The sequence below is a fragment of the Trichomycterus rosablanca genome, chromosome 18 (assembly GCF_030014385.1).
Source record: "Trichomycterus rosablanca isolate fTriRos1 chromosome 18, fTriRos1.hap1, whole genome shotgun sequence".
Classification (NCBI taxonomy): domain Eukaryota; kingdom Metazoa; phylum Chordata; class Actinopteri; order Siluriformes; family Trichomycteridae; genus Trichomycterus; species Trichomycterus rosablanca.
This window is the reverse complement of record NC_086005.1, coordinates 6,462,402-6,475,223: the sequence shown is the minus strand read 5'-3', so window position 1 is coordinate 6,475,223 and position 12,822 is coordinate 6,462,402.

The window sequence follows — 12,822 nt, the reverse complement described above, 5'->3', positions numbered from 1 at the left end:
CTGATATTTTCTGATTCGATTTAAATATGTTTATGATGAGTTTACTCAACCCAACATGAACATAATGTAACGTGTAATATAATGTCGTGTTTCAAAAAAGGTACATCCCCCCCCCCCCCCCCCAAAAAAAAGTAACAAATTCAATTCATTCAAATCTAATGAAAACGAATTAAAACTAATTAGTAAAAAATAACATCGAGAGGGAAATATGCCTTGTTACATTTGTGACAGTTCCTCCAAACTTGCCGAAAGAAAATACTGCGCTAACCGAGCTCAGGTGCGACAGACCACAGACCCGGTTCTTCTCCGATATTCGAGCAGAGACAGTTCAGATTTTCAGGCTGCAGAATTACTACACTTCACTAAATTACATTCCCCTCAATCACACTGTGCTCTCGACAAGTGACCGTCATGTCGGTGCCCATTAATCAAATAAATCATTCAGTTTTTGCGCTGTTTAGTGATTCATTGACTCGCAGATTTACAGAAACTACAGAACATACAGAACAGTGAAGCGCCTCAAAAATTCGGCATCAATAAATGATGAGTTCCATCCAGAGCATGCGGAACTCCTACTGCGAAATTAATCAGGCGCTTAAGAAGAATTGCTCCGGTGACCCACAGGGGTCAATGCACCAGGAAACACAGAGCAGAAATTAATAGCTACAAGAAGAAAACATCACACACCGAATCAGTCAACAAATCAAACCTGCCGGCTGCAAATTAGTTTCATTTTTAAACAAATGTAACACTTCATATTTTCACACGGGGTCTCAGCTTAATGTCCACACCAGCTTTCTGCATTATTAATATTAGCGTTTAGATCAGATATTTTTGCTTTAAAAATATTTTTATTTTTGACCTAAAAACCAATAAAACAGGTAAAAAAATTGCGCAGTCGATTAGTGCGGTTTAAATAATTCAGTCTTAATCCTTACTTAATGCTGTAACAAAAAAATCAAACACTGAACATGTATCATTTCAATATATTCCATTTCAATCTGTTTAATTAAATAAAAAGGTTAAAAAATTCAGTTATTTGATTTGTTTTTTAATTATTGGATTAATTGGATTAAAATGTGACGTCACTGATTAAATTGTGAACTTTTACTGTTCATATATGTTTTAATTATTAAAGTATAAATTATACTATATGTCTGCACTATGGTAACACATAATGAAACACCAATGACTGTAACACCAGTGACCAGGTATGCAAAATAAACAAATTAGAGAAGAAACAAATTATTCTAAATAATTTCATTAATAACAGTGACCAAATTTAGAGCAAAAATACACACATTAATATTTTTAATTGCTATTCTTATTTAAATGGTAAATAGTTTATAATAAGAATTTTCTATTATAGTATCTTTCAATGCTTTATTAAAATGCACATTAAGAGAAAAACAAATGATTCTGTATGTTTTATTTTATTTAAAATGGTTTATTGTCTCCATTGACACTTTTCATTTCAGTAATCTTTATATTACACAATATGTTTTTCCATCAGCAAGAAGCTCAAATGCATTTGATTTAATTAAAATACATCTTTTGTATTTCTGACTTTTAGATTTTTAGAAGTGCTTAAAATTAAAATCACCAGCTATTCCTCATCCAAACTTTTAATTCCAGGTTCATTACTAAATACTTACATCCCTCTAAAAAGTTTTGCTCAGAAAATTCAATACAATGTATTTTTATTATGTAAATAAAACAGTTAATAATTTTGATGGTAGCCAGTGAAAATAAAAATGTAGCTTTTCACAACAGTATGAACAGTATGAAAGACTTGAACATACCTCACCAGATATTCACAAATGATGAAGGGTCGTTCTACAATCCACCTTGTAGTGCTGAAGTCTGAAACACACCAGCATTTCACATTAGCAACAGTTCTGTCCTCTGTTTATAAATAAGTGTCATACAATTGTTGTAATAATTTCACATAGCAATATTCATTGCACTCTTTTCCCCATTTTCTTTTACTTTTCTTTCTTTGGCATTTAGTTAATTAATTGTAATGAAGGGCTCAGAACACAATAACATTATTTTACAGCACTAATTCTAAATATGAATCATGTGAATAAAATAAGACAAGCAAATAAGACACATTTTAAATCTAACAAAAAAGAGTTTCACATTTCAAACCCTCAAGTCATCTTATTGACTTTGATTTGGGGCTTCAGTACAGTGGTTCTCAAAAGGAACTACACTCCAACATGGAGTAGTTTTTTAACACGAGTTTGGACATTTCTTAATATTTTATATAGTTTGACTTTCATACCACATCTGATAGTCTCTCACAGGCTATACAATTATATTAAAATATTACAAAATATTGTGGAAGTGTCTTTACAAAAGCTCCCTAATAACATGCAAAATTGTAAAACATGAGAAATAGCAGTAACAGAATACATGGAGAAAACAACTGAAATTTAACACTGTAACATAAAACTAGTTTATTGCATTTTCTGCTCCATTAACAAAAAGTTGTACCTACTTCAGTTCAAACATTAGGCTACTTTTGTATTAAATAACAAGCATATATTTCAGCCACATGTTTGATTGATCTTTGGTGGAAATGTTGACTTTAACCTATTTTAGTGATAAAACATGCAAACACATTTAGTTGTAATATGTTACCAATACTCAAATATGCTGTATATATATACACACACACCTACACACACACACACACCTACACACACAAACACACCTGCACACAGACCCCCTGCAAACTCAATTAACACCTACTGTGATGGAATCTCCTCAGTCACGTTCAAATTGACTTCTACAAACATCACGTGAATTTTTATTCATGCAAACTTTTCTCCGTCTCCAAAACAATGTCAAGCTGAGAAAACCAGCTCAGTCTTACCCTGCTGTAGCATCTAAAAGAGCCTCAGCGCTTCCTGTGTTCCCTCTTCAATCCGGCGCTCTGCAGCTCCTCTTTTACACACCGCCGATGCTGTCAGGGTTGCCAGATTGGATTGACTGTTTTCTCATGATTCTCGCTTTAATCCCGCCCTGTTCACTCTGAACCATCCCCATACTGTAAGTCTGGCGACCAATAGCTATTCACCAGCACAGTGACAAATATTACACTTGGCATCAACCACCAAATCTGGCAACATTACTATATTCTGTTATTTTTCCCACATCAGATTCACCATGAAAAGACTGATACCAGCAGTATGTACAGTGTGTGGTGGGGGCCAGAGGACGAAGACTAGTAGAAATGCTTCTATTTTGCATTTTCTTGAGTTTTATGTTACTAACCATATTATTAGCAAAACAATTTAAGTGATTTTGCAGTATTTTGGTATTTGGTATGGCCATTTTATGTGGCAAGTAATTATCAGTTTCTGATAATTAGATTAAATCCGCATTTTTAAAAACAATTTGACATTGTCAGTTTCACAGATGTAATTAAAAACTTGCTCTTCAGTAGTGCCAAATATTGAGAAACACAAAAAGTAATGTGTTTTTTTAATCAACTATCCAATCAAATTATTATCCCTGGGATGGTGGACAGCTGTTGGTCAACAGAGTTACACTATGGGTCCTCCAAAACTGTAATTTCAAACCAGTATTTACAAATAATGATTTTTTTAGGAATAAATTTATAATACTAAAGAGAAGAGCGGCACAGTGTCACAACAGGGTCCAAAAGAGCTGGAATCAAAACTATCTCCCTCTTCCAAAAACATGCAAATTGTAAAATATGAGTCAATGTCAACCATGTACCAGGTTTCCTCTCACCTCAAACTATTCAGCAGGTGGACCAACTCATTTAAATTGCCCCTAAGAGTGAGTAATTAAGAGAATGTGTAAATGAGTTTTGCTGTGCAGTGATTTGGAGCCCTGTGCAGCGTGTATACCTGCCTTGCAGGTGTTGACGGTAGTGTATCTCTATTATTTAAGCTTTTTAACACAAACTACAGTATTATTACATAGTTACACGCTATTTAAAGTAGCAAATTCACTTAAGTTTTAGGCAAAATTTACTAAAAGAAATCATACAAAAACAAACCCCACACAGACAGTAATCTTAGACCCTGGAGCTGATGCTTTTACAAACCCTGTTTTAGAAAAAAAGTAGGGACATTATGTAAAATTCAATGAAAACAAGTATCTTTGATTTCTAAAGTATTAAAGTCATAAAACAATACAGCTGAGTTACTTACAGGCCTGCATCTGCTGAATGACATTTATCTGGGAAACTGTTGGAGCAGCGTTCAGAAAGAAGTAAAATAAAAGTAACATAGCTTTAGAAGTCATCTTAGCCATACAAATTAGCAATACAAATGACTGGACAGGTAGAAGAAAACCTAAAGACATTAAACATGCTTCAATAACAATTAACTCATAATACTTGTAGTTAAAATTTATGAAATATCTACCTCTACTTTAAACTACCTCAAACTGGTCATTGATTCTTGCAGTGGGGTTGAAATGTACATCCTGTACAAATGATTCATGAGGTAAATGAGTCATGTAGGAAACCATTTACATTACTATATATTTTATTTACTATGTCTTTTAAGACATTCATAAACGAGGCTACAAGCACAGATGTATGTTGCATGGCTGTGCAAAAAACTTACACTGTAGTTTAGAAAAATTCCTTTCTCGGAATGAGACTAAGCTGTGCTGCTGTAGGACATTGAGGTTTCACTTTTACAGCTCTAAGCTTATTTGTTTGGATTCAGTCAGGTAAGCTAACAGTTGGCATTAAATGAACCTGTTTATTCAAAAGTTTGCAGGTGACGTGGGTGTAAGTTATTTTAATATTATTGAATAATTGCTTTAAACTTTATACCAGAACACTTACTAGTGTATGTAAACCTTTGACTTCCACAGAAAACCGGTACAATACTGGTTTAATCCTTGTGTTTAAAATAAAGCAAATACTAGCAGTCTGTCAAGTCCAGACATCCTTTGAAGGAACTGAGTCATTAACCAACTTGCATCCATCACTACTGGCATGCAACAGGGATCAAACTTTGCCTTGCTTGGGGTCTCTGCCACCAGAAGATGAGATAAATCTGACTTTTTGCCATATGTATAAATACACTTAGTGAAAGAACTAATTTGGAGCAATCCCTAGCTTTTCTCTGTGTGGCTCATTAAGAACTCTCTCACTTCCTCCTACCACTGACTTGTAAACAGCTGTTAATGTGCCTATTAGAGGAAAAGGACAGGAAACAGGGAACACATAGCTCTTCATTATTCATAAGAAGGTTTATTCCATTGCTTAATCACCATTGTTTGTGTGGAGCTGGCCAGCTCTCTCTCTTTTTCTAGAGACAGGAAGTCCATTAACCATTTATGAGCTATAATTGTGTAATTTCATTCATTTAAACAGTAAGAAAAACATTCCAGGGCTTAAATGGAATTCCCGTTGCTGTATGCTTAATTGTTGTTGTGCAAAAAAAGAAAAGTCTCAGCTCCTGTTTTTTCTTGGTTCATGTGATCTCCGGTCAAACAGTATAATAACAAATTTGGAGCAGGGGCTTATTACTTGTGAGGTGTAACTATGGACAGTGTCCCCTACACCTCACAGTGTAGATAAAAATCTTTAGGATGAACTGGAACACTAATTGTAAGCCAGACCTTCTTAATCAACATCACTGTCTCACAGATGCCTTTTCTGAGGTCCATTTCAATTTCAGTGGTTTTTGAATACATTTAACCACATATTCTATGTCAATGTTTGACTTAAACTGCATGCAGGTCTGTTGCTTCGCTGGCACAGCAGTCTATTATTCTAGCCCACCACCACTAAGATCCGGGTTTGAATCTCAGCTGTGCTATTGGCCGGCCAGGCTTCTACACAAATTATAATTGGCTATGTTTGGGAAAGAAGGGATGGGCAAAACCCTGCAATAGATTGGTACCCGGTTCAAGGGTTATCCAGCCTTGCACCAAGTGTTTTCTGAAGGAACTAGACCTGTTGCTACCCTCATTAGGATAAAGCAATGAAAAACAGAAAAATGCAGGTCCAAAAGGGTTTAATTCCTGTGTTTATAATAAACTAGACAAATTGGTAAAATATTTAGGCATTACTGCAACTGTCACTGTCCACAAACAGCCAAACAATAAGACCCTTGGCAAAGTAGAGACAAGGTGACCACGTGCAGTTGGCCATATAGTATTTTTGGATTTAAGTAAAGTAAGGTCAAATATCTGTTTAAGTGTAGATATCACAGTCCAGAGTAGATGATATCAGAAAAACCTCCATATGCTCACTTTGCCAGTGTTAATCTACTAATCTGGGCTGTAATCCCTGGACACAGTGCCGAAAATGGGTGAAGAACTAATAATGTGTTTACTGATATCTGTAGAACGGAAATAGCCAGGCAGAGGAAAACACATTTTCAAAGCTGTGAGGTCCAACATTCATGTGTCATCATTTGTCTTCTTTTTAACGTTGACCAGTTCAATTTTATTACATAAATTTTCCATTACATACCTAATTTCAAAGAGATTCTATGTCCACCAGACTGTCTCTTTGCATTCTGTGGATTAATAAAATAGCACATAAATGCTGACGAATAAATGCTGTCGAATAAACTGCAGGCACACCAGAGAGATCTTCAAATCACTAAGTTCCAAGAGATACATAAAGTAGCCTCAAGTCAAAAGTCACAAGTATAAATAAACAGGACGGGTCAATAAGGGCATCTGTTTTAATAGGCTAGTAGTAAGCTCCGACGAGACAAAGTCAATACAGTTACAGCCTGCATCAATACTGTGGCTGGTTTAGCTTTATTAATACAAATATTTATTAGAATATGTTGCTATATAGTAGAACAATAACCGCCACCATGGCATTGGTATTTTTTTTTTACAATAAACTGGTTTTCTTTGACAGCTTTTTAACAAAAATATGAAAATGCTTGAGCTACCTGTGAAGGTTAAGACCTGGTCAATGTTTACTGAACACCAATAAATACACTGCATGAAAAACAAGTATGTAACCATCTTCGTCTTTGTGATTTAATATAGTTTGTATATATCTCTTTTAAATCTACACACACACACACACAAACTACAAATATGCAATTATGAGCATAAAAAGTAACCAAACACCCAAAATTTTACTTCAAAGCAATTGTTGGAATTTTGAGCTTTGAGCAGTTAGAACATTTGGGATCAGTTTTGGCTCATTCCTCCTCGTCTTGGTAAATTCTCTTTAATTCCCAAGATTATCAGAGTTCTTGTATTGACTCCCAATTTTGAAATTTGTTATTGAAAATAAGACTTAAGTGAAGATATTGCCTGGGGTGAAAGAAAGATGATTGTGTTGCATATATTTAATTATTGTGTATTGTGTAACTGTTTTCAGGCTGTTCTGCAAATCTTCATGACTGACTTTTGGCTTCAATTTTCTTACATTTAGTTCGATATAATTTGTATTGTTTTGTTTAGGGCATTAATATCTAGAAACTGGTCTACTGTTATGTAAAACTTACAAATATAAATTTTTAGTACATCTTAAACATTTTATACTTATAAATGCACACTTGTTTCTTTATATTTATAAATACAAAGTCCAAGTTTTAGTAGTACATTTGAAGTGACCATGACCTAGACCGGTGGTAAAAGCAGTGGTAAGACAAGTGGTTGTATTCACTTAAAGTACAGTATAAATAGTAACAAAATATAAAAGTAATTAAATACTAATATATGAACAATGACCTTGCTAATCACACCCCAGTGTGCAGTTGCTGTCCATGTACAGTACAATAAACATGGAAATTTTTTCATACAATACATCTAGCTTAATCTCTAACTACTGTTTTGTATATAGCTAAAGTTTAGCTAAATTAAAATTTTAAATTAAATTTCATTTTTATATAAAATAATTGTATGTGTATAAAATATTGATCCAAAATAAAGTTTATGCATCCAACTTTATGGCAACAGTTTAGAAAGGCATGACTGTGTCAATACACACAAAACAAGATCATTGATGACATGGCTTAACAAGTTTTGTGTAGATGAACTCCAGTAGCCTGCACAGCGCCTGGACCTCAACCTGAAGAAACATGTGTCAGATTATTTGGAACACTGATTGTAAACCAAGTCTTACTTGGTGAAAGGTTTTCACAATATTGTGAAAAGGTTGGATAGCAACATACTTTTTGTTATATTGAATCATACACGAGGTGGGAGTACACTGGGAAATTTTTAAATAGTTAATAACCCTACTGGCAAATTTTATACACAATGATACCTGTATAGATGGACAGGGATGAAACCTGTATTACTAAAGCTGTGCGACACAAGCACTGCTGCCTGCTGTGCCAATGTGCTCCCTGTATTATAATGAATAATATTCTATTGTCAAATATGTATATTTATATTAATGAGTGGTTGCCCCACCTGACATTTTCTGAGTGGTGAAATTTATGGTCCTGTTTCTTCATCTTTATTAACCGATTTACCCTGAAGCTCTTGCTGGAAACACAGAGGCCAAGCCAAGAAGACACCATGGAAAAAGCACCCCTGCAACACAGGGCATCACATGATTACTCATTCATTCCTACTCACTCACAATGAGGGGTCGTTTAATATCGCAGCATGTTTTTGGACAGGAAAATAGATTTTCTAATGGGAACTTGAATAAGCACTGGAAAAACACACCAGACACACCACAGACAGTAAATGGTGACTCTATCTTGGTTTGTGTAGCTGTGCAGCACTAACACTAACTGCTGTATTACAATATAATCCAAGACAACAACCGTTTAAAAGCCATGGAACAATTAAATTATTGCAGATCTAGAAATATTAAATATATATTATAAAATATTATCACACCCCATACAGGACACCAGTCCACTGCAGGGCCTAGGCCCCTTTCCCAAGACATAGTCAATCATGTACTGTATGTATATAGATGCCAGAATGGTTGAGGATTCGAACCTTGAATCCCAGCAGTAGTGGGCTAGCTTAATTGACTTGTGTGGCACAGCGTTTTTTCGTGTTCGAATCTCAGCAGGTGCTATTGGTCGGCCTATACAAACATGATTGGGTGTGTGTGTGTGTCAGCTGAAGCCCCGCCATGTATTCCTGCCTTGTACCAAGTGTTTCCAGCAAAAGCAGACCCATCTTGACTATAACCAGAGTAAAGCAGAAGTAAAAAATGAAATTATTATTATTAATTTAGTTCACGAAGCACTTACTTGCCTGCAATTAACTGAAGTAAATCATGTAATAAATTTAGTGCATTATATTTTATCAGTTAATTAATCAAATCTTGATCAACCCAAAGACCCTCAAAAACTACATTTTGATTCCCGCATGATTCCCAGATTAAATCTGAAACACTGCTGTAATGATGGCTGAGTACAGCACAATTTATGTGAGTCTTTTGTGAGACATTTCCACCAAACTGGCATCATTAAATACACAGGCACTTCACTCAATGTTCTACCTGGGAGGCACCAGTGGGCAACCACGCACAAGCAAAACCAATTAACACACATAATTATTTCAGCAGCAACAACACACAAATCACTTCCTGTTTTTAAATAACAATTCTCATTAGCTTCTCACGTACGTATATTGCAATGACAAAATGAAAAATTTTATAAAAATGTATCTACAATAGGGGGCATGATGGTACAGCTGCTGGAGTGGGTGCCACATAGCAACATGGGTTCTGAGATCCTTGGTTCGTTTCCTGCTTTTGGTCTCAGGGTACTTTGAGTTTCTCATATATCTGAAATACACACAAATGGTATATTGGTTGCACTAAACTGCCCCTCTGTGTTAATTAGTAGGTAAATGTGAGACACCCTGTGATGATTGGTGGGGTCCAGGTGAATTCCTGCCCTACACCCACTAGCACCAGACCTTCAAGAATCCTACCAAGAATAAAGTGGTTGGTGAATGAATGAATGGTTTACCAGCTTTATGCCAAAAATCTGTTACCAAAAGAGCTTTATGTGCTGCATATTGTTTATGGATGAGATATGGTCGTTAATGCAGCAGGATTAAACTTACAACTGATATAAGCCTGATTTTAAGCACTTTGGTTACTGAAATTCACAAAAACAAGCTGTAATCATGCGATTATGGCAGATCATGTTTGTTCACTGAGAAGATTAACTGATGCATTCTTGTAGTGACTATTCAACAATAGTGCAAATAAAACAAACAATACATTTAAAATAACAACATCCATGTTTCTGCATTTGTGTTGTGTATATTTACAGTCTTTATAGCATGTTCTTTGTCCCACAAAGCCATGATAGCCTTTATTTAAATCCGAGAGGGTTAGATTATGGTAAGGCTCTGAGCAGTTGATCCTAAGTGTATGAGTTCAAATTTCAGGCATGTTGAGAACAAGTGGTGTGACAGGACACTCTTAATCAGTGTAACAGGACTTTCAGGTCTTCCATGGTACCAGTGTATCAGCCCATCACAGCAACAGTAGGACACGTGTCTGTGAGTATCAGACAAAAACACAAATGCCAGAGTGTCACTCTTCTTTTGTTGTACTTACTTACTTACTTGTACGTACTGGCAAAAGCAAAGGTCAAAAGGGGTGAAAGGCATCTGAGCTTAACAGGATGCAGCAAAGCTAAAAAATCAGCAGTACATAACATTTCATATATACTTAAAAATGTATTTTATTTCAGGATAATAAAAATACAAATAATTTGATTTATTAAAAAAATAAAGTTTTTAAAGCTAACATGTGACACTGGACCACTAACTTTACCTGTTTGCTTGGATGCTTGAATTGTATCCTGTTTCAATTATTAATCACTTTTGGACTGTTAGGAGCTGCAGTAGGAAACACATAAACATTATCTGCCTATTGAACTATTTAACTGCCTTTAAATGTACAGTAGTACAAAAATAGCTTGTTGAAAGCTACAAGGACTGGGTTTCCATGGGTTTTCGTATTTATTAGTACCAGTGAAGGAAACTCTTGATGCTTCACCCCACAGGCACATTCTTTATTAGTCAAAATAATATAACACCTCAAAGTTTTTGGGAGCAAATTGGGTAATGTCTTTTTCATCATGAAAATGTTTCATCATTTAAATTTGCTTGGACTGAAGTTGACTGGCATCTAAGTTGACATCGAAGCTCAACCTTCATTCAACACCACTGGAGTAAATTAGAACATCAAGTGTGTTCAATTTCTGAACTGAGCGATGCTTTTGTGGCTGAATGAATGTAAACTCTGCAGTCATGTTATGAAATATAGTTGAAAGCCTTTCTTAAGATTGTTCTTGCAGGAAAGGGACCACATGTGTGTTAACATTATTGAAATAAAATGTTCAACAAGCATGTTTTAGTGCAATGAATGTTTTTGTCCAGTATGTCCAATCTGAAATTGTTTTTCTCACTGAATTATAGGAAATAAATAAGAGTGGCTCTTATTTCTAAAATCAGATTAATCAGACATAAAAGCACAGTAGCATAAGAAGCTTGAGAGGTATTAAACACCAGTCTGGATGGTAAGCAGTTATCTGTCCTTTAGTAAATATGGTTTTTAATCCCCCCAGACACTGTGCTCTTAGTTTATTTATTTATTTCACTTTTTTTACATGCATGGTTTGAAAAATCACTCATGCTAATACATATTAGATCGACAGATTTTTCTTTCTCTACACTATTAGTGATTATGATTCATTTAATATTATTACATAAACAGCAGTTAAATTACTTATCTATAGTTTAAAGGGCAGTTACAATGTAGCTTTATAATAAATTCCTAAACATAGATTCCTAAAGGTAAAACCAATTTTTGACACTAAATTGATATTTTTTTTGTTTTAAAATAATGTGCACAATTTAAATGAAGGATTTATTTGTTGGGATTTTTAACATAAACAATTGTAAACTTTTTTTTTATTGAACGAAACTACACATAACATTGTATTTGGTAATGTAGGGTACAGCAAGCAAGAAACATTGCTAATGTCCAGGCCAAACAGCCTAGCTGTTCATAATAATAGAAGGGTTGTGTCAGGAAGGGCAAAAATGTGCCAAATATGAGGACCTTAAAATATGAGAGAAGCTAAAAGAGGAAAAAATAATACAAATGCGTTTCTCACTTTAATTGTTTTTTTAAAGTAAATAATTATTGAAGTTGTTGCTGGTTGTTTTTGTTTGCTGCCTTATATCATTAAAATGTAAGAAAATGTGGAAATGTATTTGGGATTTAAATTTTTGAAAACAGAGCCAATGAAACCGTGGGTGGTCACTGTTCAGCTCTAGCACACAGCCACAGCCACACCAACAACACCTAACATTTGTAGCAGGAGATTCAGAGGGAGCGTGTGTGGCCCCCAAATCCTTCATCTCATTTGATCTTCACTGGAGATCTGGCACTATGGGCTTTGTATGTCTGTAACACTCGATAAGATTTGTCAATCATGCGTGTGTATTACAGCATGTACAGCTATGATAAAATAACATGATAATGGCATTTTGATTTCTTCCCATACAAAAAAAATGATGATGGCTTTTTGATTTCTGTACAAACACCTGCCACCCGGAGCAATAACGGGAAGGCGTGAGAATCTGAACTGATGCCATGTATGTACACACAACGCAGAGATCTAATTTGGAGAGACACAATCTCTGGTCCTTTTTATTGTAGCTGGCATTGCAGGGCCCTCAATGAGCAAGTGTGCTATCACCACATGTTTTTCTTTTGGCATTGTTAAAACTAAATGAAACAAGGTAATTAGCTTGTTACAATTAAAGTGACTCGACTGGATAAATTGTAATCACCCGAAATGAAGTTAGGCTTCCCTGCAGGATCGGCCAGCCAGCTGAGCAGCC